This window comes from Panthera tigris, chromosome A2 (genome assembly GCF_018350195.1).
Source record: "Panthera tigris isolate Pti1 chromosome A2, P.tigris_Pti1_mat1.1, whole genome shotgun sequence".
Classification (NCBI taxonomy): Eukaryota; Metazoa; Chordata; class Mammalia; order Carnivora; family Felidae; genus Panthera; species Panthera tigris.
The window spans coordinates 39,555,120-39,581,498 of record NC_056661.1 but is presented as its reverse complement, the minus strand read 5'-3'; the positions used below and the strand labels follow the sequence as shown (position 1 = coordinate 39,581,498).

At 44.1% G+C, this 26,379-nt stretch overlaps 1 long non-coding RNA gene across 11 annotated transcripts in view; it reads right to left on the bottom strand.

The window, feature by feature from the left end:
- Positions 1 to 1,240: 1,240 nt before the first annotated feature.
- LOC122236720 overlaps positions 1,241 to 26,379 on the bottom strand; it is a 37,228-nt gene continuing 12,089 nt past the window's right edge. For 3 of the 11 annotated variants that reach the window (XR_006214930.1, XR_006214933.1, XR_006214932.1), the window contains 5 exons: positions 15,954 to 16,229; positions 14,050 to 14,247; positions 3,455 to 3,686; positions 1,970 to 2,138; positions 1,241 to 1,698 (listed from right to left, as the gene is read on the bottom strand). This is a non-coding gene — a long non-coding RNA (uncharacterized LOC122236720). Of the gene's footprint in view, positions 1,699 to 1,969; positions 2,139 to 3,454; positions 3,687 to 14,049; positions 14,248 to 15,448; positions 15,559 to 15,953; positions 16,230 to 19,523; positions 19,618 to 26,379 lie in introns of all 11 variants that reach the window. The other 8 variants (XR_006214926.1, XR_006214927.1, XR_006214925.1 and 5 more) reach the window with 8 other exon arrangements.

Genomic DNA, 26,379 nt, shown 5'->3' with positions numbered 1-26,379 from the left:
TCAAATGCCATCTCCCCAGAGAGCCTCCCTTGACACGGTCACAAATCCTAGATAGCACTGAGGACATAGTTCACTCTCAGTGAACACTGTTGAAAGAGAAAATCGTGTAAGGAAGTCTTTTCAAATTGTACAGAGATCTAGAGCCGTAAGTGTGGGCAGCTAGTTTCTGGGCCAACTGGAGAACAATGTGAAAGGTCTGCAGATTGAAATCAGCAAGTGGACATGTTCAGCTAAAATGTTCAGCTTTGCTGAGAGAGGCATCTTTTTAGAGCCATACCTTCTTCTGTTGGTTTGTGATGGGCTTTAAGGAGTCCTACCAGTGCCAGAGGGAGACAAAGCCAACCATGATGGAAGTGCTCTGGTCAGTTGCTTGGGGCGCTAGCCAATTCGGTGTTGCGCTCCTCTCGGTCTGCACCTGAGGGCTTGGAGAGGCCTCCCTGTTCCTTCCCTCCTTGTAAAAGACTTACAGAAATTGTCCAGGTATGCCCTGTACTTACACCATCATGTGACTGTAAAACCCACCACCTCTCCCAGGGAGTTTGCTTTTAAAGCTAATCCCTGGGGTGTAATCTCACGACCCGTGGCCTTATCTATTGTTAACTGTCATTAATGAGTGACTATTTTAATCATCAGTCAATTATCCCAATAACTCTCCAAAGTTAAGTGTAAGCCCCAGACTTCACCAATGGGGAAACGGGGAAACGGAGGCTCTTCAGGCTTTGTAGCTTACCGGGGATGTGGCAAACTTGGCAATGACCTCGAAGCCGGGCTCCTTTCTGTGCCTGTAGTTCCTTCCTAAACCAAGGCTTAGAGGGGAGGGGGCTGAGAGCAAACACACAGTCCTTCTCTGGCTGCTTTTGCTCCCAGTAGGGGGATATGTTTCTAAAGGGCTGCTGGCAAATAATTTCGAGGGTTTGGCTAGCCTGAAATAACCGATCTATTTAGAGGTTTGAAGACCAGGCGGCAGAGGCTAAATAAGGTAAAGTGTCTGTCAAGAGCGGAGGCCCAGGGAAGAGAATAGAATATTTAAAAACTCATGGTTCATGTCATGTTTTTCTTTACCCGAAGGCTCTTTTGAAAGTGTGCTGCAAATAGAAATCATTGCTGTCCTCACCTTATAATACAGACATTGGGATACAAGGCCAGATAAAACACACACACTATAAATGTAAATCTAAATACAGATTTAAATTTAAATACAAATTTAAATATAAACATGCATGTGTAGTGTATACATATTTTGGTTTCTGTTCTACAACTAAACAAGTTTGGAGAAAGTACGTTGGTTATACATAATTTGGAGAAAATCGGAGAATTCTCAGCCAAAACTTCATGTTCAGATTGTAGGTATAAGGATGCAGAGGCTTCTCCCAGGGAACGTTACATTTTTAGGAATAATAGTAGCTATCTCTTGCATAGCACATAGCACTGTGTCAGGAACTGGGCGAGTCCCCTCCCACATGTTTTACTCTTAATCATCGCAATCCTCTTTTCCATGTTTTCATTTTATTGATGTAGAGGTAGAAGTTCAGAGAGATAAAGCAGCTCATCCAAGGTCACACAGCTCGTAAGCAGCACAGCCAGGTTCTGAACTAAGACTCCAGAGTGTAGAATCCATAAGGGGACAGAAGGCTTTGTTTGCCAGGTTGTTATCGGATGCCCAGAATGGGGCTCTTCCTTGCAAGTGCTCAATAAACCCTGAAATGAGAAATGAATGAATGAATGAGTGAGTGAATGAATGGCTCTAACTCCTGTATTCTCAATAGCTCTGCTAAACTTCCTTCTCATTTTGCTGTGCACCTGCCAGCATCATGCTCTTGGTATCTGAGTAACACAGGCATTAGGAATGAGTGTTTTCTGCATCTAAGGTAGAATAAGTCAGACGTAGGTGTGTTCTTGCCTTCTTTTGTCAATTTTTGGTGGGAAGCAGAGGGCAGCGAAGGAACGGCGAGACTGTGTGTTTGCCTACCTGTATGAAGTGATCAGGGTGGAAAGTGTGGATAGAAGGGCAGGTCCGCTCTAGGTACGGCTGCCAGCAAGTTCTCACACGTTTTGCCGTCGCTGCTCTTGTTGAGAAAACGGAGGGCTCTGGACCTCCAGTGTCAAGGGAGGGAAAGAGGAAGTGATGGGCAGTTCCACTGCAAGAAAGGAAAGCAGAAATTCAGTAAGAAACAGAAGTTCCCTGGCAGTGCCTTGTTTTAGTTCCGCAAACCTGAACTGAAAGTCAGAGGGGTGTCCTAAAAAATCTCACGGCACTGAAAATCAGATCAGGGGCTAATCCCTGCTTTGTCATTGACTTGGCCGAGTCATCTTTTTTCCTTTGGACTTTAGTTTCCTTATCTCTAAAATAAACAATTTAGACCAAGACCCTTTCCTTCTGGGGGCAGCGGGGAGGGTGGGGTGGGGGGGGAGGTGGGAGGGGTGGTATTTTTGGTGACCACGTGATTGATGAGTAGCATTTATGTGTATGTTGTGGGGGGGTGGAGCGGGGATGCTAAATGTATGCAGTGCTTAAGACCACACAATGAGAAACTGTCCCACTTAGAATCTGGAATGATAATTAAGAACCGCTTCATTGCTAAAATACTGTGATTCTATTCTAGCTACACTGATTTGAATCATCCAAGTCACATGATGAAGAGAAATGAGATTCTGTGTAAAAGAAATCAGAAGTAATGGATATACTACATTTCCAAACGTCTTCCAATGTACCTCTTGTGACTGTCAGTACCATTTGTTTACCTGTGGTGCGTCTCACTATTGTCCCAGGAAGCAGGAGGGAGCTGGGCCCAGACAAGAAATGTCCTAGGCAGTTGCTATCATAAAGGAAGGGTAAGCAAAAAGCCCTTTCTGGCGCTGCAAAAAAAGTCCCTCCTCTAGAAGGCTCTGATTGGCGTGGGCTCCAGGTCCGTGGTGTAGAAAGGGCTGAGAGAGGCAGCAGGGCCTTGAGCCTGAGAAGAGTTCCTTAGGGCCTGGGGCTTTCCCACCTGGAGGGGAGGAGGGGCTGAAGTGCTCAGAGAATACTGAGCCAGAGGTCTGGGGTTGATGAGGGGCTCACAACAGGACGCCAAGGCACAGACTTCAGCAGTGAGTCTTCTACAAGAAGTGGAACCAAATACTCCTCAACAGATACTTGCCAAGGACTCATTTACATAGCACCCCACCCCCACCCCTCCCCCTGCAGAAGGCCAGTGAATTTCCACAGATGAGCACTTCCTTCTCCACTACCCAGAAGGAGTTAACCTTTTCCACATATCCAGATGCCGTCCTGGTTGGTATCGTTTTATTGAGATATCGCATAGATATACAGATCTAAGCATAGAGCTCGATGAATGTTTACCCCCGTACACACCTATGTACCCACCACCCAAATTAGGATACAGACCATGCCAGCACCCTAGAAAAGTATCTTGTGCTCCCCCCTCATCACTGCCAAAGAGAATCACTTTTTCACCTGATTACCAAAGAGTAGCTTTTGAATTTCAGTAAGTAGAATCATACAATGTGTGCTGTTTGTTGTCTGGCTTTCTTTATTCAATATTCATCCATTGGAGATTCATCCATGCTGTTGTAGGTAGGAGTTCAATTTTTCTCCACTGCTGGCTGCTATTTCATTGTATGATTATGCTGCGATGTGTGTGTTCACTCTACTGTGGCAGGACATGTGGTTGTTTAGAGGTGCCGTCCTGAGAAAGAGTAAGAAGTATGGAATCCTCTTAAGATGAGAAAGGCAGTCTGTGTAGGGAATTTGAACCCCGAAAGAGACCATTTTAAGCCAGAAGTAGGGGGGTGACCTTCTCTTATCAAGTTTACATTTTTGTCCACCGTCTATAGAAATGGGGACTCCAGGGTTAAATGAGGTCAGGTAATGGAAGGTTTTTTTAATCACATTTGAAAACATTTTTTTTTTAATGTTTATTTTTTTTTGAGAGAGAGAGAGAGAGAGAGAGAGAGAGAGAACGTGAGCAGGGGAGGGGCAGAGAGAGGGGAAAACACAGAATCCAGAGCAGGCTCCGGGCTCTGAGATGTCAGCACAGAGCCCAGCGCGGGGCTCGAACTCACGGGCAGTGGGATCATGACCTGAGCGGAAGTCAGACGCATAACCGATTGAGCCACCCAGGCGCCCCTAAATCGCATTTTTGTACATCTGAGTTGAGGTGTAAATTTTGGCCCTGCTACTCTGACTTTCTAATAAGAAAACATGGTGCACAGGGCTGGCTTTAGGCTTTTGGAGGCAGTAGACAAGTTGCCGCCTTACTATTGAACACTAACAACTTGGAAGAGATATATTTGAGAGGTGGTACGTTAAAAACAGGATGAGTTTTAGTGGAAAGTATTCAGAAGATGTGGAAAATCTGAGTGAACACCTCCACTGGGGGAGCAGAGCCAAGGTCACGGAGGGCTCCGACAGAATTTAAGTCAGCGGTACAACAGTTGTCAAAGAAAACACCAGCCTAATTCAGAAAGGTGCGCAATTAGTCACCCTGCAGTGGTCAAGGGCTGTTCTAGCTGTTCTGACTAATTTCAACCTGTTTCTCTCAAGAAAAATGGGAGGCACTTGGAGAGGTCTCAAATGAAATAATCTCAGTGATTTAAGAAATGAAAAATGGGTCCAGGGCGAAAAAGTTAATGGAGTTAGGGTTGTTTTTGCTTTCACAGAGACTTTGCTGACCTTAGAATGAGTATTTCAGCCCAGGAAGGAAAGTGTTGGCATCCTTTTGCAGTAAACTAGGTGTAGCTCTCCCTGAGTGCCTTTATACACACGACTGGACGGTAAGAAGAGGACACAGGTGAGAGGTGGGTGCCCTCCCCTCTGCGGTATGCAGGAGGCATCCACACACACTTCGGCTCTTGCTTTCTTCCGCCACATGGTAAGATCGTCCTTTCCTGCCCACTTGAAGTTAAGCACAGCCATGGGGCTTCCTCTGGCCAACAACATGTTTAAAGCAGAAGTTTCATGAGCCAGCGTGATTTCTCTCCAAGGACTTGTTTCCCCTCTGCCATGGTTCCAGCGAGGAGCTGCTTCAGCAGCCTGGGCTCCAGAGGGAGCAAGACCCCGAGCCCACCCTCGATGGACCTCTTTGCGGATGAGAAATAACCTGCTCTCCTTCAAGTCCCTGAGATCACCTGTTATCACAGCATAAGCTGGCCTATCCTCAGTGATTAAGTTGCTTACCAGAGTCTCCAAAAATGGTCACTTGTGCTCTTATGACTGTGGCCTCTTACACCTAACTGTAAGCCAAGGGCCTCGGATCAAACGCCAGCCCATCGGTTCTTTCCCAGGACTCGGAATGCCAAGAGATAATAGAGACGATTGGCAGTCCGTAGTAGAAGCTGCAGCTAGGCAGATACGAAGGGTACTCCGCACTGCAGGGCCGTGTTGGGCCAAGCACAAGGCAAATGGAGGACAGCTGCCCAGGAAGAGTGGCAAGTGGAGGGACTGAGGCGAGAGAAGGAAACTGAGAAATGCGGTACAGCCCCCAAGTAGTCCCAGTTTTGACTTTCCAGTTCATCCCTAAAGGGCTGGTAGTGCTTTGTTTCCTGTTTTTAGTTTCTGTAAGATCCCTGGAGACTCACACTAACTCCCAAACACACCCCCCTTTGCCCGCTTGAACGAGTCCAGGGTGCTTCTGTGCTTTCCAACAACCTTAATGAGAAGGAAGTAGAAACAGCAGAAGGAAGTGAATGGCACTTGCCAACACCCGGCCAACGCTCACTGTGCGCCAGGCACTGCCGTAGGCACGTCAGGCGCGTCAGCTCGTCTCGTTCTCAGAGCAATATTATGAGGCACGTGCTGTCAGCATTCTCTTTTTTACAGATAAGGAGACTGAGGCGTGGAGAGGTTGAGCACCTTTCCCATGCCATATCACTACTACGTGGTGTCCAGTTGTAGATTTCAGACCTTAAACCGCTACACTCTAATGAGCTTCTAAATAGATTTTTGTTTATTTAATTAATTAATTTATGTTTCTTTATTTTTGATTGTTCATTTTTTTAAAGTGTATTTATTTTGAGAGAGAGAGAGACCATGAGCAGGGGAGGGGCAGAGAGAGAGAGGGAGAGAGAGAATCCCAGGCAGACTCACACGGTCAGCAGGGAGCCCGATGCAGGGCTGGAACTCAGGGAGCGTGAGATCATGACCTGAGCTGGAACCAAGAACCGGCTGCTTAACCCACTGAGCCACCCAAGTGCCCCTTACTTGTTTTTAAATAGGCTCTACACCCAACGTGGGGCTTGAACTCAAGACCCCATGATCAAGAGTTGCATGCCCTTGGGAATGAGCCATCCAGATGCCCCATTTTTTAAAAATAGACTTAAAAAGTTTTTTTTGAACTTCTAAATGTCACTGGTGGTGTTTTGTTATGTAAGACGTTTTTGAAATTGTGCTTTATTTAGCATGTTTAAAGTTAGAATTATTGTTATTTGTTTTTAGGTGTAACAAGGATATTTCTAAATGTAGTATTATCTTTAGAAATGCACGCTACAATATTTACAGGTTTGTCATGTCTGGGATTTGCTTCAGGTAATGAGGGAGATGAGGGAGTGGGTGGGTGGCAGTGTAGATAATCCATGGTTGGACATAAGTTTGTCATTGTCAAAGCTGGGTGGTGGATACATGGGGGTTATTATGTTATTCTCTTAACTTGTTTATGTGTCTGAAATGTTCCATAATACAATGTAAAAAACAAACAAACAAACAAAAAACTCAACAGCAATATGGAAGGCCTGGAAAAGACTGGAACTGGTATGAAATTTAAACGCCACTTTTTACCTTATCTATGCTATTTTCATTCTGGAGCAGGGATTCTCCAACTGTGACCAGTGGTACAAGTGTTTTTGTACAGCTTATAAGCTATAAATGGTTTTTAATAATTAAAAAAGTGCCCACTGCATGAAATTCAAAGTTTAATGTTGGTAAATAAAGTTTTATTGTTACCTTAGCCCCACCCACGGTTTATATCTTGTCTGTGGCAGCTTTCACACTACAAAGGCAGAATTGAGTCCTGTGACAGAGACCACGAAACCTAAAATGGGCCACAAAACACAAAATATTTACTGTATGGCCCTTTATAGAAAATGTTTGCTGACCCCTATTTTATTTTGTTTTTCAACTTTTTATTTATTTTTTGATTTTTTTAAATGTTTATTTATTTTTGAAAGACAGAAAGACAGAGTGTGAGTGGGGGAGGGGCAGAGAGAGAGAGAGACACAGAATAAGAAGGAGGCTCCAGGCTCTGAGCTGTCAGCACAGAGCCAGACACGGGGCTTGAACTGGTGAACCACAAGATCATGGCCTGAGCTGAAGTCGGACACTTAACAGACTGAGCCACCCAAGTGTCCCTGCTGGCCCCTATTTCAGAAGGGGATTTATTCATGTATAAGTTTGTTTTTGAAAACCAATAAAAGGAAAACCAATATTTTCTTTTTTCATTAGGAAAGTAAAACAAGACCATTGTAGACAATATGGAACATACCAGAGTATGAAAAAATGAAAGTCTTCAACTGAGGGTGTGCTTGGCTGGCTCAGTCTGAAGGACATATGCCTCTTGAGAGCAGGGTCATGAGTTTGAGCTCCACATTGGGTATAGAGATGACTTAAATAAAAAAAATAATAATAAATTAAATTAAATTAAATTAAATTAAATTAAAATTAAAGAAAAGAAAATCAGGGGCAGCCGGTTGGCTCAGTGAGCTAAGTGTCTGACTCTTGATTTTGGCTCAGGTCACGATCTCATGGTTCATGGTTTGGAGCCCCATGTTGACAGAGGAGGCCTGCTTGGGATTCTCTCTCTCCCTCTTTCTCTACCCCTCCCCTGCTTGCACCCTCTCTTCCTCTCTCAAGATAAATAAATAAACTTTAAAAATATATATTTAAAGAAAGAAGAAAATCATCCCCTGGGTACCCATTTCTAAAATCTTCCCTCGTAGCTTTTATTGACCAACTACTGACAAAATGAAAATTGCTCCAGTTTCAGGAAAAAGTAAGGATTGTCTTTCTGGTGCCTCTATGGACAACGGCTGCAAGCAAACATTTGCTGGGATGGGGAGGCACCTGAAAGGCTTTGAGAGAGGCCACCTGGGATCTTGTTGGATTTAAATTGTACGTTAAGGGGCGCCTGGGTGGCTCAGTCGGTTGAGCGTCTGGCTTTGGCTCAGGTCATGATCTCACAGTCTGTGAGTTCAAGCCCCTCGTCGGGCTCTGTGCTGACAGCTCAGAGCTGGAGCCTGCTTCGGATTCTGTGTCCCCCTGTCTCTCTGCTCCTCCCCTGCTTGCGCTCTGTCTCTCTCTGTCTCAGAAATAAATAAACATTAAAAAATAAAAATAGGGGCGCCTGGGTGGCTCAGTCGGTTGAGCTTCCGACTTTGGCTCAGGTCATGATCTCATGGTCTGTGAGTTCGAGCCCCTCATCGGGCTCTGTGCTGATAGCTTGGAGCCTGCAGCCTGCTTCAGATTCTGTGTCTCCCTCTATCTCTGCCCCTCCCCTGCTCATGCTCTGTCTCTCTCTGTCTCAAAAATAAATAAAAACATTAAAAAAAATTAAAAAATAAATAAATAAATAAATAAATAAATAAATAAATTGTACGGTTAACTTTCCATAGCATCTTAAAACTCATGTATAGTAAATCCTGTTGGGAGGGCATTGTAGGGAACGTTCAACACAGAAGTGAGAACTGATATTCAAGGTGTGAATCCAGTTAACAAATTCCTGTGGGGGAAAAATACCAATATTTTATTTTAGTTGTTTTTAAAAGTTTTTATTTTTAAGTAATCTTTATATCCAATATGGGGCTTGAACCCACAAATCTGAGATCAAGAGTTGCATGCGCCACTAACTGAGCCAGCCAGGCACCCCAAAAATAACAACCTTTAAAGCTGACTTAACTCATGTTCTAGCAGCACACTAGCCAAAGGGTAGAAGCCACCCAAATGTCCATCAACAGATGACTGGATAACAAAATATGGCATGTATGTAACCATGCAATGGAATACCAACTCAGCTTTAAAAACAAAGGAAATTCTGGCACATGCTGCGATGTGGATGAACCTTGAGGACATTATGCTAAGTGAAACACAAGCCAGGGAGCACCTGGCTGGCTCAGTTGGTTAAGTCTCCTCCGACTCTTGATTTTGTCTCAGGTCATGATCTCGCTGTTCGTGAGTTCGAGCCCCTCATTGGGCTCTGCACTGATAGTGTGGATCCTGTTTGGGATTCTCTCTCTCCCCCTCTCTCTCTGACCCCCATTCAAAATAAATAAATAAACTTAAAAAAAAAATAAGCCATTCAAAAAAGGGCAAATGTGGTGTGATTCCATTTACATGAGGTCCCTCCAATAGTCAGATTCAAAGAGTGAAAGTAGAACGATGTTTCTAGGACCTGGGGGGAGGAGGCAACAGGAGTTACTGTTTATGGGGACAGGGTTTCAGTGTGCGAAGGTGAAAAAGCGCCGGAGATGGACAGTGGTGATGGTTGCACAACAGTGTGAATGTACTTAATGCCACTGAACTGTAAGCTTAGAAATGGTTTAAGTGGTAACTTTCATGCTGTGTGTGTTTTACTACAATTTTTTTTAAGAATGACTTAAATTTCAAGTAGTTGAAAAGTGGTAATAAAAAGCAAAGAAGCTAAACTTTAAGCAGCAAAGAGTTCAATTAACTGAGAACAGTCTTAAGGCTGCAAGATTAATATAATGCTTAAAGGTGGTTACTAATGAGATGATGTGAAGTTTCTGGGCTGGCAATGCGAGTTTGCTTTCTGTGTGAAGGTCCGGGAATAGGTCTGCCTGGGAAATCAGAAACTTGATTCTTCCAGTTCAGTGGTTTTATAATAATGCCAAGAGAATGGTCTAAAGGAAAAGTCAGAGCTGTCATTAGTGGTATTAACAGTGATCTGACTTTTCACTATTTGCATACTGCACTTACAAATCTGTTTTCAGTAAAATTTGCTTGGTTTCTAATAACCCACCAGGACTGTGGCCATCGCCCACATCATTTAAGGACTGAGTGTTGGCTCCAGCTGCTGGGCAGTTCTCAGCTCCCCCAAGCCACCAAGCGTGTGCATAGACTCCCCTGATTGTCTGGTCAGGTTAGCTAAGCAGGCATGCCGTAAAGACCAGGGTCTGGTTTTCCGTGGGAAAGCCTGGGGAAGTGGGATGGGCTTCTCTCATCCATGACATCGCAAATGCCAAGTTATACCCCAGTCAGAAATGGTGATGAAGAACATCCACTGACCTGATGTGAAGCTGTGTAACCAGATGCCAATGATGGTTTGACCAAAAGTGACTCCTGGCTAGACCTGCCTCCAACTAGTGCAACCTGGGACAGTTAGACATGTTGCGTAAGGCCAGCGTCCATTCCATGTCAGCCGTTTGGTCATTCTGATTGGTTAATGCCCAGCCTGGCCAGTAGATAAATATTTTTATAAAGCCGCTCAGCCAAATCACTGTTTGCCAACAGCCTTCAGTATCTGAATGATACCACCCTAGGGTTAAAATTTCTGAGAATTTGCTTTTAAAAAGTAGAGTGGAAAACAGTGTGGAGGTTCCTCAAAAAATTAAAAATAGATCTACCCTATGACCCAGCAATAGCACTGCTAGGAATTGACCCAAGGGATACAGGAGTGCAGATGCATAGGGGCACTTGTACCCCAATGTTTATAGCAGCACTTTCAACAATAGCCAAATTATGGAAAGAGCCTAAATGTCCATCCACTGATGAATGGATAAAGAAGTGGTGGTTTACATATACAATGGAATACTACAGGGCAATGAGAAAGAATGAAATATGGCCTTTTGTAGCAACGTGGATGGAACTGGATAGTGTGATGCTAAGTGAAATAAGTCATACAGAGAAAGACAGATACCATATGTTTTCACTCTTCTGTGGATCCTGAGAAACTTAGCAGAAGACCATGGGGGAGGGGAGGGGAAAAAAAAGGTAAAGGAGGGAGGGAGCCAAAGCATAAGAGACTCTTAAAAACTGAGAATAAACTGAGGGTTGATGGGGGGTGGGAGGGAGGGGAGGGTGGGTGATGGGCATTGAGGAGGGCACCTGTTGGGATGAGCACTATGTGTTGTATGGAAACCAATTTGACAATAAATTTCATATTAAAAAAAAAGTAGAGTGGCCATTTAACCAACTCCTTATTCCCTCACACTTGGGGCTTTTGAATGTGTTTTCATTGGATTTTGTCTAAACTATCAAAAGACTGAGATCACTAGAAGTGGATAACCAGAGCCACAAAAAATAGTAAAAATGACAGTAAATCTGTTTATTGGCCATTTTACATGTTTTCTTTCTTTCTTTCTTTCTTTCTTTCTTCTTTCTTTCTTTCTTTCTTTCTTTCTTTCTTTCTTTCTTTTTCATCCTTCCTTCCTTCCTTCTTTTCCCCCTCCCTCTCCTCTTCCCTCCTTTCTTTCTTTCTTTCTTTCTTTCTTTCTTTCTTTCTTTCTTTTTCTTTCGTTTTTTTTTCAATTCTTTTAGTGTTTATTTTTGAGAGCTAGAGAGGCAGGGTGTGAATGGCAGAGGGGCAGAGTGGGAGAGAGAGAATCCCAGGCAGGCTCCACACTGTCAGCACAGAGCCCAATGTGGGGCTTGAGCCCACAAACCGTGAGATCATGACCTGAGCTGAAAACCAAGAGTCAGACCCTTAACTGACTGAGCCACCCAGGGCGCCCCTTACATAGGTTATTGCTAATTGTCACATGAAGAGTTAGGTCTATTTCTTATCCTACTAATGAGGGAAGCCGAGGCTAAGAGAAGCAAAGTGACTTGAAAAAAGGTCATTCATCTAATAAGCGGCAAACCCCACATTCAAATATAAGACTACGGTATTTTGTCTCACTTTTGGGAAATCCACGTATAATGCTTCACTGACTTGGTGGACCTCTGTGGTTTTGCCACTCAACACATCCATTCCAGTCACCTTTCTGCTGCTAACAGTCCACTGATACTCCTCTGAGGTACTATCTTCTCCCCAGCTGTCATTCCAGGTATATGGGGGGGTGGGGTCATGTGACTCGAACCTGGCCAATCAGTGCATGATATTTCTCTGGCTACAGTGACTAACTCTTTCATCCATTCAACAAATATTTATTGAGAGGAGTTGGGACATTTATTGAGAGGAGTTGGGACATTTATTGAGAGGAGTTGGGACATAAAGTAGGAATCAAGATAGGTGAGAATGCTGCTGTGGGGAAGCTTATTTTCTAGTGGGGGCATGCAGAGAATCAACCATAGCAAATCCTCAGCCTAATTTCAATTGGTAATAAATATTTAAAAAAAAAAAAAAAGAACAGGGTTATGGGGTATAAGAGTAACAAGCAATAAGGTTATCCAGACTCTTTTTAAGAAGGTGGTCAGAGTCAGGGAGAGGTGATGGCACTTGTGTTGGGTCCCATTTCTACCTGACTTGAACTTGGAAGGGCATGGGACCCCTCAGACTACTGGTAGCCAGCCATCTTGCCCATCCTTGGAGTCTGAGAATGAAGTCAATGTGGGGGAAGGATGGAGAAGAGGGGAGAGAGAGAGAGAGAGAGAGAGAGAAATAGGGTCCTGAGGATCTCTTAAAGCCTCTGAATCATGCTGTAAGTGAAGTGAGACCGGGTTTCTAAACTTGTATGCCAGGGGAGCCTATAGATGTTTTTTTTTTTTTTCTTTAATAAGATTCCTTCATTTTATGTTTTATGTGTCTCATACCAGAAAGAATCTCACGTTGTACCACTGAATGTTCAGACTAATTACTGCCTGGCATATGAACCCCCTTCACCCCTGGCAGATGTGAGTAAATTTTGGATAGATAAGCAGATGGCTAAAGAGGTAAGTAGCTCACAGGCTGATTGATCTAGAAAAGATACAAGTTACTGATTGCCCATGCGTGGAGAAACGGATCAGAAAGATACACCCTCAACTCTTCACATAGTTAACACTCTAGATGAGCGGTGGGGGGTTTCACTTTTTAATTATTAACTTCTAGAATGTTTGCATTGAAAAGCAAGAATGAATCACTTCTAATATAAAAAAAAAAAAAAAAAACCTGCAGATCTAGAAGGGTGTGGACTGAGAAGCCTGTGGAACAGTAATGAATCGGGCCCCCAACACCATGCCCATAGCATGTAAAATGAGGTGTTGTCGGGCTGTTACTCCACGTAGCTACCAAGAGAGGCTATTCTTGGGGGCTACTTTGGAAAGAAGGGGCCACCGTGCTCTCTTTCCTACAGAGCCTCCCAACGTTTTTCTTGTCCGTAGGGGCAGCCAAAAGACGATAATGTCTGTATGGCTCATAGAATAAAGACGTAAGGCCATATGAAGCCAAAAGATTTTCCTGGGCACTTTTTTGGCCCCAGACCCTGCCCAGTTCTCCTAAGAGCTGAAGGGATCCATTTCTTTACATGGGAACCCATTCACTGAGCAATAGCAGGCCGTGATTACAGGACAGGGGCTCTTTCTACTGGAAATGCATGATTCCTCAGGGCATCTGACTGGCTCAGTCAGCAAGGCCTATGACTCTTGATCTCAGGGTTGTGAGTTTGACCCCCATGTTGGGCATAGAGTTAACTTAAAAAGAAATGCATGAGTCTTAAGTGCTTCTCTTTCATACCTAAGGAATTATATCTATTTCAAAGTTCAGAATCTTGACAGGCATTATTATAGCTGCTTTTTAATTTTAAAATATTTATAGAACTGGGGCGCCTGGGTGGCTCAGTCAGTTAAGCGTCCGACATCGGCTTAGGTCATGATCTCGCAGTTTGTCAGTTCGAGCCCCGTGTAGGGCTGTGTGCAGACAGCTCAGAGCCTGGAGCCTGCTTCAGATTCTGTGTCTCCTTCTTTCTCTGCCCCTCCCCTGCTCACATTCTGTCTTTCTGTCTCTCTCAAAAATAAATAAATATAACAAAAATTTTTTTAATATCCATAGAACTTATGGGGCACCTGACTGGCTCAGTCAGTGGAGTGTGTGACTCAGGGTTCTGAGTTTGAGCCCCACATTGGATGTAGAGGTGACTTTAAAATAAAATCTTTAAAAAATAAAATAAAATACTCAAAGAACTCACAATTATAATCTTATTGTGCTTTAATTTTGCTTGCTCTCTCTTTAGTAAATTTCTTTTTAGAGAACAACTTTGGCAATCATTTTGGCATCTCCTTTCTCTTGGACAGTTCCATTAGATCATGGATTGTTCCTGAATCATAATCCTAGGTGAATGCTGTTTCTTAGAAGAGTCCAAAGCCCCACATAGATTCCAGCTTTGCTGTTTAAAGAAAGGAACAAAATTTTACCACAATCTTGTCAGAAAACTCTTGAAGATTCTATGATAGAATCAGTCCTCATCGTTGCTTTTCAACTTAGGAAAAAAATAATTACTTCCACATAGCAGATTCCATTTGGACCCAAATAAATTGTGTGCTAAAGCCATCTAAAGCTGTAGCTACTGAAACATTCCCCTTGCAATTTGACTTTTTTATTTAATCACTTTGCTCAGAGAAAATGAAAAGGCAAACTCCAAACCAGGGAAGGTTGAATAATCACAAATTCCAACCTTAAGGAATCTGAATTAATGAGATTTCATGGGATTTTTCTTGCCAAGAAAGAACTACCACCTTCCTCCCTTGGGTCTATGATGCTTATAACTTTACTTACAGGCTTACAATATCATTCCCTAGAGAAGGAATTATGGTCAGACTTTAATTTGGACCAACAGATAAAATTAGAAAGTCTCTTGAGGGAAATGTCATTCATTATTTACAAATGTACATAATTAAAGGAAGAAGTTATATACAGAAGAAAGACTGAAGTGTCTGTAGAGCAAAGACTTAAATATAAGTAGAATTCCCTGGAATCTTACCAGGTGCATGCCTGAAATACATTAATTTAAAGTCTACAGGTTGGGGGCACCTGGCTGGCTCAGTTGGTAGAGCATGCAATTCTTGATCTCGGGTTGTGAGTTTGAGCCCCACATGGAGTCTGGAGCCTACTTAAAATAAATAAGTAAATAAGTAAACAAACAAATAAATAAAATAAAGTCTACAGCTTGGGAAAAAAAAGCTTGAGATACATACATCAAACTATTTTTTGTGTGCTTCTCTGTGGATTGAGGAGAGAGATGGTTATGGAGGAAAAGTTTAACTTGATAGAAGAGATGGCTTATGTTTGGTTATTTAAATAATAAATAGAGCAAATATTGGTTAGACTCTTTGGCCACCCAGCAACTAGAACACCTTTTGTCTACTTGTAGAATTTCTCATCTTATGGGTCTGAAAATGTCTAAGCCAGAAACTCATTTTTCTGAACCTCCCTTGTAACTAGATGTAGTAATAGAATTTTCAGGAGAAATAGAACAAATAGGTTCTGGGTTTTTGTTTGTTTGTTTGCTTTGTTTTGTTTTGAGAGAGAAAGAAAGAGAGAGAGAAGAAGGAAGGAAGAGAAGGAAGAAGTTTCAGGAATTGGCTTACCTGATTATGGATACCCAGGAAGAGCCAATATTGCAATGCAAGTCCAAAGGCCATCTGTTGGCAGAGTTCTTTCTTGCTTGGGGGATGTCAGACTTTTGTTGTATTCAGGCCTTCAACAGATTAGATGAGGCCCACCTCCACATTATGGGAGACAATCTGATTTCATCAGATGCCGCTCATTTAAATGTTTATCTCATCTGAGCACTGGCTATTATATGTAAGTGATGAATTACTAAATTCTACCCTGAAACCAACACTACACTATATGTTAACTAACCTGAATTTAAATAAATTCTTAGGGGAAAAAAAATACAATACAATACAATACAATATCCCCATACTTACTTAAAAAAAAAAACAAATAAATGTTTATCTCATCTGAAAATACCCTCATGGAGAAATCCAAAATAATGGTTGGCCAAATATTTGGGCACTGTGGCCCAACCGAGTTGACACATAAAATTAAACATCACAACGAGATATACACATTTGACTTAATCCTTACACAGTCTTTGGTTTGCAAGTAAGCACATGTAAAATCCATTCTTCATGTGGGGTTGGTCAAGATATCCAGCTTACAGCAGCAAGATGGCAGCAATTCTGGTGGCAGCACTTGTTGCTAGAGTGGGTAGCAGAAGGGTCTCCACAGAAAGTGTCATGGCTTTGTTAAATCAAGTTTCATTCTTTAGTCCTCCCAGAAATTCAGTGAACTGCTTAGTTCCTTGAATACATCCCTCTTTTGTTTAAACTAGGTGGATTCTGTTGTTTGCAACTAAGAACCCTGAAATTCAGTAAGCATGTTGTATTAATTACTAATGCATAACAAATTACCCCGGAACTTAATGACTTAAAACAATAATAAACATTTATTATATCCCACATTATCTGTAGATCCAGAATTTTTTTTTTTTAATTTTCTTTATTAATTTTTTTTAACGTTTTATTTATTTTTGAGACAGGGAGAGACAGAGCATGAACAGGGGAGGGTCAGAGAGAGGGAGACACAGAGTCTGAAACAGGCTCCAGGCTCTGAGCTGTCGGCACAGAGCCCGACACGGGGCTCGAACTCACGGACCGCGAGATCATGACCCAAGCCGAAGTCGGCTGCTTAACCGACTGAGCCACCCAGGAGCCCCTGTAGATACAGAATTTGTAAGTAGCTTCACTGGGTGATTCTGGCCCAGGGTCTCTCTTGAGGTTGTAGTCAATTTGTTGGCCAGTGCCATAATCATCTGAAGACTCGACAGGGGCTGGAGGATCCACTTTCAAGATGGCTTATTCACATGGTTGGCCAGTTGGTGCTGGCTGTTGGAAAGAGGACTCTGTTCTTCTTGTGTGGGCCTCTCCATATAGCTGCTTGAGCGTTCTCAGCATATAGGCTGTCTTTCCCCAGAAAGAGTGATCCAAGAGAGAAAGGTGGATGCAACAATCCTTTTTATGACCCTGGCTGTGTGAAATCACATGCTCTCAATCCATTGCATTCTGTCTGTTACAAGAAAGTCGTTAGGTCCAGCTCTTACTCAGAGGGAGGAACATTAGTTTCTACGTTTTGAAGGAGGGGGTGCAAAAGAATTTGTAGTTGTATTTTTAAATTTTCTATGTTGTCTGTTTCAAGATGGCCCCCCAACCATCCTCACCTCCTGATAGTCACACCCTTGTGTATGTCTGTCCTATACTCTGTTACAGTTGTTCTCTTTGACCAATGGTCTCTGGAGAAGTGGGGATGTGCCCCTACCAAAATTAGGCTATAAAAAGCTGCATCTCTTTCACTCTCTTGCTGTTTCCCTACCTCCCTCGCTCTGGAGGAAGCGAGCAACCTTGCTGTGAGCAGCCTTACTTATGGAGTGGTCCATGAACTAGAGCCTCTGGCTAACAGCCAACGAGGCGCCGAGGCCGGCCACCAATCGTATGAGCAAGCTGGAGACAGAGCCTTGAGAAGACTGCAGCTCCACGTGACAGTTTGCACCCTTATGAGTCCTCTTGAGACCTTGAACCAGAACCATTCAGCCGACTGGCGCCTGGATTCCTGACCTGTAGAGCCTTCGTGCGATAATGTTTGTTGCTTTAAGTTGCTGACATTTTGGGGTAATTTTTTAATGCAGCAGTAGATAACCAATATATTACCATACGTGTAGCACTGTTTTTTCCCAGAAGAAATAAAGGTTTGCATGTGTGTATGTGTAGTGAAAGTGTGTGTGTATAAGTGTGTGCGTGTGCGTGTGCGTGTGCCTTGGAAAGAGAGTGTGAGAATAAAATATAGTTCTACTTAACTCAGCAAAGGCAGGCATGACGCTCTTTCAGTTCTCAGAGAGTATTCTGATATGTCACTAGCCCCCTAGAAATTCTCAACTAAATCTTAGGTTGAAATTATTCTTTTTTAAGGCTGGAGGCTGCTACTGACCAAGCTGTAACTTGCTGCCACCAAGATTGTGTCAGGCAAGGCCTGGGACCCCCTCCCTCAAAATGGGTTGGGGCCATATTGGGCTCCTATACATATTAATGAGTCCTGTGCTTCCAAAGTAGCAACAATTGGGGCACCTGGGTGGCTCAGTCGGTTAAGCGTTGGACTCTTGATTTTGGCTCAGGTCATGATCTCATGGTTCGTGAGTTCAAGCCCCACATCAGGCTCTGTGCTGACAGTGTGGAGCCTGCTTGGGATTTTCTCTCTCCCTCTCTTTCTGCCCCTCCCCTGCTCTCTTAAGCAAACAAACAAAAAAATTTTTTTAAATTAGCAATGATTGTTTTTTAATTTCTTGTTAGCCTTATTGCTTTAGAAAGTCTGTAGTCACAGACTATAACAAGTACCTTGTGGGTTATTCAGTCGTATTTTTAGATTTAATAACAAAAACAAATGTACATTTATTTTCAGTTATTCAAGATAATGCAGCACCCATTTGTTCAGTAAACATTAAAAGAAAACTACTGGATGCCAACCCTGGCCCAGGCCCTGGAACGGGCTTCAAATGTCCTCAGCACTGCCAGAAGAGAGCAAATGCCATTGTTGCAGTAGTAACATGATTTAGGGGACGCTAAAGCCCTCCTTTTCCGTGGGGCGAACAAGCCAGCAATCTGTCTCCTAGGAGCCCCACAGGGTGACTTGTGGATTCATCCGGGTCCAGGTTCTGGTCACAGAGCTTTGTAGGCAGCACACCAAGAGCAATCTATGCCCCAAGGGAGAATCTATTAACCACACTCATGAGACTCTTACATAAACCAGAAGGTCAGTTTATTAATTTACAATGAAAATCCTAACTATCACAGGGACCGGGACACTCAGGCTGGCATGTCAAACCCTAACCTTCCTCCCCCTCCTCCTGGCCTCTCCTCTTCCCTTACTTCATTTCCTGCTGTGACCAACACTTAGTGAGCATGTCCCACGAGCCAGGCACAGGGCTGAGAGCTGGAGAAAGTGGCATATGGAACCAAAAGAGTTCTTGCCCTCAGTCGGAGAAGTAGAAGGAAACCCTAATCGAAACATTCGTGCGAATAAATGCCAGGTCTCTGAGGTTCGTGGAGACCTTTTTGATGATAACGACCATGAAGGCTCCTGTCCTTGGGACCGTGGGCACTCCCAAACATAAACAACACCATGCACACAATCTCAGGAGGTTCTCAGTCACTCTGAAACCCATGTGGGGAATTAGGGTGCAGCATATCCCCCTCTGTTGGCAGAGCTACATGGGAAGCGGCCAAGTCACAGCCCGAAGTTTGCTTCGAGATCATGGAGTTGAAACAAGGGTGTTATTTGGGTGAATCGAGTGTTCGAGAGCATTAGGCTAAGATCGCCCACAACGTGTCATAAGCGGCTTTGCCACTTGAGATACTCCACCCGTTGGGGGCCTCCCCTAACCTGGAGCGATGCCTGAATGGAGTCCTGCCAGCATTAACCTTGCTCCTCTAAGTGAACAGAGCTGACCAAACCCCACTTGGCCGACGCATCTGTCTTCAGATAGGCCAATACCCTGATCCACGGACAGCCAACATCCCTAGCCTTGGAGTGATACGGTGGCCTTCAGAGGACTCCACATCCACCTATCTTGTCCCTGATCCTTCATGAATAGGTTTCAAGGCTAACCTCGGTGGAGAGCTGTACCTTTCTTACTTGCAAGTTCTTTTAAGCTGTAGTGTTCTGGGCCCCAGCAGCTCCCAGCTGGCTTTTCCAAGAGCATCTGGAACATAAGGAAAGGCAGACACCTGGCTCATCAAAAACCTTTCCAGCCTACCTTTCTCCTCCCCACAAGATAAAGCAGGAGTGGGCCAGCTTTTTATGTAAAGAACCTCCTAGTAAATATTTTAGGTCTCTCTCCTAACTCCTCAACCCTTTTGTGGTGCAGAAAGCAGCTGTAGCTGATACATCTATGAATGAGCATAGCCGTGTTTCAATAAAGCCTTAGGTACAAAAAGCAGGGGGCTGGCCGGATCCAGCCTGTGGTCTGTAGTTTGCTGACCCCTGGTCTAGGAGATAGATGATCATCTTCCCTACGGCTTCTCCCCAGCTCCCTCTGCTCTCCTTCACTGGTCTTCCTGAAGGATTTATTTCCACCATATTTCAGAGGATTTGACAGACAGAGAAAATGGTTCTGTGGGAACAGCAAATGGAAGATTGCTTTCAGCTAGGAAAGGCTTCCCAGCCTCGGTGCTCCGTCCTTCCTACTTTGGGTGCAGAAGTGGTGGGAGAGAGCCGTCAGACGAACAAGGGAAAACATTCAGGACGTCAAAAACGTTTAATGCAGAGAACAGAAGGTTCCAGCAAGGCACAAGGCGTCGTGAGGAGTACTTCCTCTTCAGTCAGATAATGACAATAATAGTAACAGCAAGGTAACGCGGATAACATTCGCTGAAGGCTTACCACGTGCCAAATGTTCCGCCAGGTGTTTTTCTAACTATCGTGTGTGGTGCTGGGTTTGCTTTCCAGCCCTGCCACCTTCTAGCTGTGTGACCCCGCCTCACCCTTCCAAGCCTCAGTTTCTCCATCCGTTAAACAGAGGCTATGGCGTAACCTATGAAAAGCACTCAGCACAGTGTCTGCCCTCCCCCCGCCCGCAAGTGCTTGGTAAGAGTTAGACCTTTGCTATTCGAATCTGTAGAGGGGCCAGGTTTGTTCTCCGCACCCCCAGAGCTTAGCAATGAAGCCAGTTGATGGAACCCTGGGAAAGAGAGATTCCAACCCCAGGGGAAGCTTGCTGACTCAGCACTTCCGAGATACAGGGTTCTTGTGGGAAGGTTGTAGATTCCTGAAGGACGTGTTGTGTAGTAAAATAAATTTGAGAGATTTTCAGTTAAGCAAAATTAAACAAGTTTCTCAACGGCTGTATTTTTTAGAGCCCTGAATACACTGCTGTGGTATAGATCACTAAGCAGGTATTATCACAGACAGCTCTTTCCAGATGTATTTACCAGTTGTTTCTTGACTCTAGAGAGCCCGTGGGGATTGGTTTGTCGCAGAAAATCCTTTAGGAAGGTATAGTTGGAGATGTGTGAAAATTGATTGGCTAAGCGAGGTAGTGAGCTCCTCATTAAGGGAAGTATGCAAGCAAAAGATGGCTGCTGAAAGGGCAGGCGTGTGGACAGGGTCATCCTGTGGTAGATGACAAGGGGGCTGAGTCAAGTGAAAGGCTCCTATGATTCCTGGCTGCTGGTCTTGTGCCTTCAGGCTCAGGGGGCTGTGCTCATTTTCGGTTCCAGATCTGGAATTTTGGATTTGACTTTGATATCAAGGAAGGAGCTCTTTGGGGTGAAGCAAGGTACTGGACTGTTCTGGTAGCCCCAAGTAATGAGGCCCTGAGGAGCCAGGCTGACCTTCCCCCTGCTTTAGGGTCCCCTCAAGTCTGCTGAGGATCAAGGTATGGGTCACCAAGGGCAGTGAAATCACATTGTCTGCTATAACATAAGAGCTCAGGAAATGTTCCTCTTTGAGATCCATCCTCAGTATCCTGAGGTGTCACTGGTCAAGGGCAGACAGCGTGACTGGGGAATTATTAACTGATTGTTATTGAAAAGTGAAGTCTGGTCCACCTTCTGGTCTCCATCACACCCGTGCATACGTGCACGTGCACACACGCACATGCTTATACCCCAATTCTAAGGCTACTTGAAGTCTCCCAGTCCTGGCTGAGACATGCTAAAATGTCCCCTGCTCACTCAGAGATGCAGAAGCAACCTGGTTAATAAAACCTTTCAAATCCCCTGTTTTCCACTAAATCTGGACCAACGACAGGACATTCTGGGCTAACAGTAGGACTATTCTCTTTCCACTGGACCCGTTCCTCTTCTCCTACCACTCTTTCCTCCTTGCTGGAATTTTCCCACTTGTCACCAGAAGGGACCAATTCTAAAGCTGACCTGGTGGATAAAGGCAAGAGGCCCTGACTAGCCCTGGAAACACTGAGCACAAGCAGGGGCGATTTTCGAGACTGGAGACAGGTGGGTTCAATAGATGTCGGTTAATAACAGAAGGCGTTTGGATGCTTTTACAAGGAGCAGCTGGGATGTGCCCTCTGCTTCTGACGTCTCCTGTGACGGTAAAAAGTTCTGTATCTCCTGCACAATTAGCAGATTTTCTGCCCATTACATGTAAGTGCCTCCTCCCCCATGTGAATCATCAGTCAGGTTGGAGAATGTCTTTGTTGAAAACCCACCTTTCTGGGTGCCTAGGTGGCTCAGTTGGTTGAGCATCCGACTTCAGCTCAGGTGATGACCTCATGGTTCATGAGTTCGAGCCCCACCTCAGTCTTCATGCTGACAGAGCGGAGCCCACTTCAGATTCTCTGTCCCCCCTCTCTCTTCCCCTCCCCCTCCCCGGCTCACGTTCTCTCTCTCTCTCTCAAAAATAAATAAACATTAAAAAAAAAATCACCATTCATTATCATGCTTCTCAACTTCCCGGACAACAGAGTAGTTTATGAGAACCCAAGACCATGATGGCTGTTGGAAACCCCCTCCCCGTTTCCCTCTCTGTCCTGTCGTCTCTCCTCAATAGCAGGGCGTGAATCGAGGTTGTTGTTGCTACCTGCCCAGTGACTGCCCGGCCCCCTGTCTGTGAGTGCCCCCTCCCATGCCTTGTTGAGCACATCACTGGTTAAATTGGGGCAGTTTTCCAGTAACAGGAGGTGACCTACAAATGAATAAAAGTTACCTCTTGATCTAGTTTAGTAGATAATGACGACAGAGAATTTTCATATATAGTAAAGAAAGAAGACAGTTTTGTGATTACGGAGATGAACTGAGGCACAGGGGAAGGAGACTGCGCACGGGAGGCACAAAAGATCTGAGGTTGCATCTAGCAGCAACAGTTACTTGCTGTGTGTTTTGGACAACGTGCTTGACTTCTCTGGGTCTTATAAGAGGGGCAAATTATACCATGCAGACGTCTTTTCTCCCTTTTTCTTCGTTTCTTTTGTCTTTCCAAAGAAAATTACGGGAATAGCAGATCCTATTTCCTGTTGTTTTGGTGGAGGTGCCAATCATAGAAATATCCATCACCTGCCACCTTCCCCTTCCTTCAGTGGCCAGTAAAATAGGGACATCTGAACGAGGCAGGGCTCCTTCTTAGGATTTTGTGTATAAATGCCTCTTGGAAGAGAGACCCTCTCCCTTCCCTCTGCCGAAGTGAAATGATGAAAGTCTGGATGTCTGGGTAGAGGCTCCCTGTCCTTCTAAGATTCCACCCTTCCCCTCCCTCCTCTCTCCTGGGGTAGGGGGGCGGGAGGGGGGCGGGAATAAAGCCAAAGCTCAGAAGCAGATCTGTAAGGAGGGAAGCGCAACAGCAGGTGTTTAAGTTTCTTTTGAATCCTCTTTTGTAACTGTTATTACTTTTTGATTTTGATTTTGATTTGGGTTTGGGTACTGTGTTAGAACAAAAGGGTCTTTAAAGGTTGCTGGGTCAACTTTTGTTGTTTTCCTGATGAATAAAATGGGGTCAAGGGAGGCAGTACCTCCCCTCAAGCCTCCGGCTTCTAAGGCAGGACTGACAGTGCAGGCTTTGGACTTGAAGGCTGGAGCTCCTGGCTTCGTGGCCACGGTGGTACCTCAGCTTTCTGTTAGGCTAGTCAAGTGCCTCATAGGCTGCGTATGAGCATGATTCCCAAGTCACTAGATGGTGACTCCCTCACCTCACTGTCCCCAAATCCTTCTTATCTTGCTCTCTACCCTTCATCATTCCAACGGTGTCTGGAATACCACTGTGGTACTGATTCCTTTGAGCTCTTTTCTTGGTGCTTCTTACAGAAGTGGTAATACAGAAAACTAATTTAAACTACTGGATGAATTCCTTTTAAGACCCTCTTTCATCAGGAATAAAAAGAGAGAAAGAAAAGGGCTTCCGGTATCTTGGGAGAATGGATTAGAGAAGGGCATAATGTATGGGAAAGAGTCCAAAAGAAGGAAAATGGTATACAAAGGGGAATTCGGTGCTCCTGAAGACAGACTGCTTCACTTTTAGAATCTTCCTCTTCTCTCCATCACCATATCTCCCTTCTTTGTGGTCCTACATAGAGTCAAAACTGCCGAGCTTGCAGCAGTTCCCTCCTCTTCTCCAAAGCTGCAGAATCTACCTCCTGCTTCAAAGGCTGAAAATGCAACTCACTTTCCCAGTTTGCTTGCAGCTAGAGCATGTGATCTATGCCTGACCAGTTAGACATCAAGGAGACTCTGGTGGCGTTGCTTCTGGGAGGGTCTTTTCTCCTTGATAAAGGAGAGGTGCACAGGGGAAAATCTCTTTTATTTCTGCTTTTGAATGTGGTAACACAGAGACATGATAGTTGGAGCTGTTGCAGCCATCTTGCCATCATGAGGAGACATGTCTAAGACAAAGGCCACCACGTTGAAGTTTATGACATGGAAGGCTGCAAAGACGCAGGGTCCTAGATGACACTGTTTCTGTACAGAAATAACCCTAGTACAGCCCAACCACTGGATTTCTTGTTATATAAGATAGTGAATATTCTTTATCATACAAGCCACATTTAATGGGGTGCTTCCTTTCTTGCCACCCCAAATCATTCTATTACCATGTCTCAGACTTGTTTCTAAGATGTATCCTTAATGGAATATAGTTTTGTCTCTAAAATAGTTTTTTAATGTTAGTTGTTTTTTTTTTTTTAATTGCTGGAGGTTCTATTTGGTTCTTGTCAAATCTAGTGGGTGACTTGATACTTTCCTGTCCCATGTAGCTATCTTTGACCTTGTCTTTTATTTCTGTAAATACATTATGTATGCCTACTTTATAAGATGTTCCTGATAACTCTACTCTATAACCTCATTGCAGGATTATTTCTGCTGGCTGCTATTTCTGCTTGTTCTTCATAGAGACTTATTTCTTTTTATCCCTGGTTATCTTTGATTATATGCTGTTCATTGTACCTAAAGAATAATTGTAGGAGTAATTTGAAGTCTTAGGTAAAGGTACCTTCCTCCAGAGAGGATGTGTGTCTGAATTTGTCAGGTGTTTGGGGATCACCTTAAACCAGGTTTGAGGCTTGAGGTTTCCCAGAACACCAGACACTGGCTCCTGGCTGCAAATCCACAAAGCATAGGTTACTTCTGGTTCACCTCTTCCCTGAGTGTATAGGGCCATGGCAGAGTGGGGGGTGGGGGGAGAGGGGGGACAGGTCTCTGTTATTATAGAGAGGGTCTCTAATTAGCCTGCCCTTTTGATTTCTGCCTCCTTTTCCCCCCAAGACCATGAAAACAAAAGTTCACATTGCTGGAATCAGCTAATGCTCTTGGTTCACAAGTGACTTCTGTGCTCCCCTTATCTGTTTGGGGTCCTGTTTTCCCTTCAGTTTTGGTCTGCTGGTTTCTTACTGTATCATGAACTCTTAAGTGCTTGTAAGATACTCAATTTATTCAGCAAGTTTTCTTGTTTTCCAGAGGAGGGCTGGTCCAAACAAACTAACACACCGTGAACAGAATTGCAAGTTTTTCTTTGTCCTTTTGCCAAGTTCTCTGTCGATGACGAAACTGTGTCTTCAGGGTCCTCATCAGTTGGTTTTTCCTGTTCATGGGCCTGGCATTTCCTTGCCTGTCTCTTCTGACTGCTTTGTCCTACTCTTGATTTTGCTTTCCTCCTGATTTTTAAAAATTTTTTTACTTTTTAAAATTTACATCCAAATTAGTTAGTATTAGTGAAATTCCTTCCTGATTTCTAGCCTTCAACCTGATTTCTGCTTGCCCTGACCCCTGGCACTTATTCATTCCAACTTCTTTTGGGGGTTTCTGTGCTGACTTGGGTATAATAGGGTCCCAGCTACTCACCCAGCTCTTGACGCCTCAGCTGAGTCTGGATCCAGGACCTTATATTTGCCAACATTGGCCCCTCAAGTGCCTCCCTTCTTTTTTATTTTTTTTAAGTTTACTTATTTATTTTGAGAGGGAAAGGGAGAGAATGTGCATGAGTGGGAGAGGAGCAGAGAGGGAGGGAAAGAGAGAGAGAGAGAGAGAGAGAGAGAGAGAGAGAGAGAGAGAGAATCCCAAGCAGGCTTCTCACTGACAGCACAGAGCGAAGCCGGACATGGGGCTGGAAGCCATGAACCATGAGATCATGACCTGAGTCGAAATCAAGAGTCGGCCACCCAACCGACTGAGCCACCCAGGGGCCCCATGCCTCCCTTCTTTATAATATCCTGGCTACCCATCTGGCCTTGACTCTTCTGATTAATTCTCCTTTCCTTTCTAGAGTCACCTGCTGCTTTGGCATCACCTACCTGGTTCATGGCACCACCTTAGGCTTCCCTTGATTGAATATTTTAAGTAGATGGACTTAAGGCTGAGTCTATTTAATTACCTTGGTCAGATAGAGAATCACACTGTGGGGGACCTCACGGTTGTTTTATACTAATGAGTAACTCTTAGATTTTAATCTTCCTTTAAAATGTAGAGAGCCAAAGTTTATGATAAAAAAGAAATTGAAAATGGCAACAACAACAACAAAA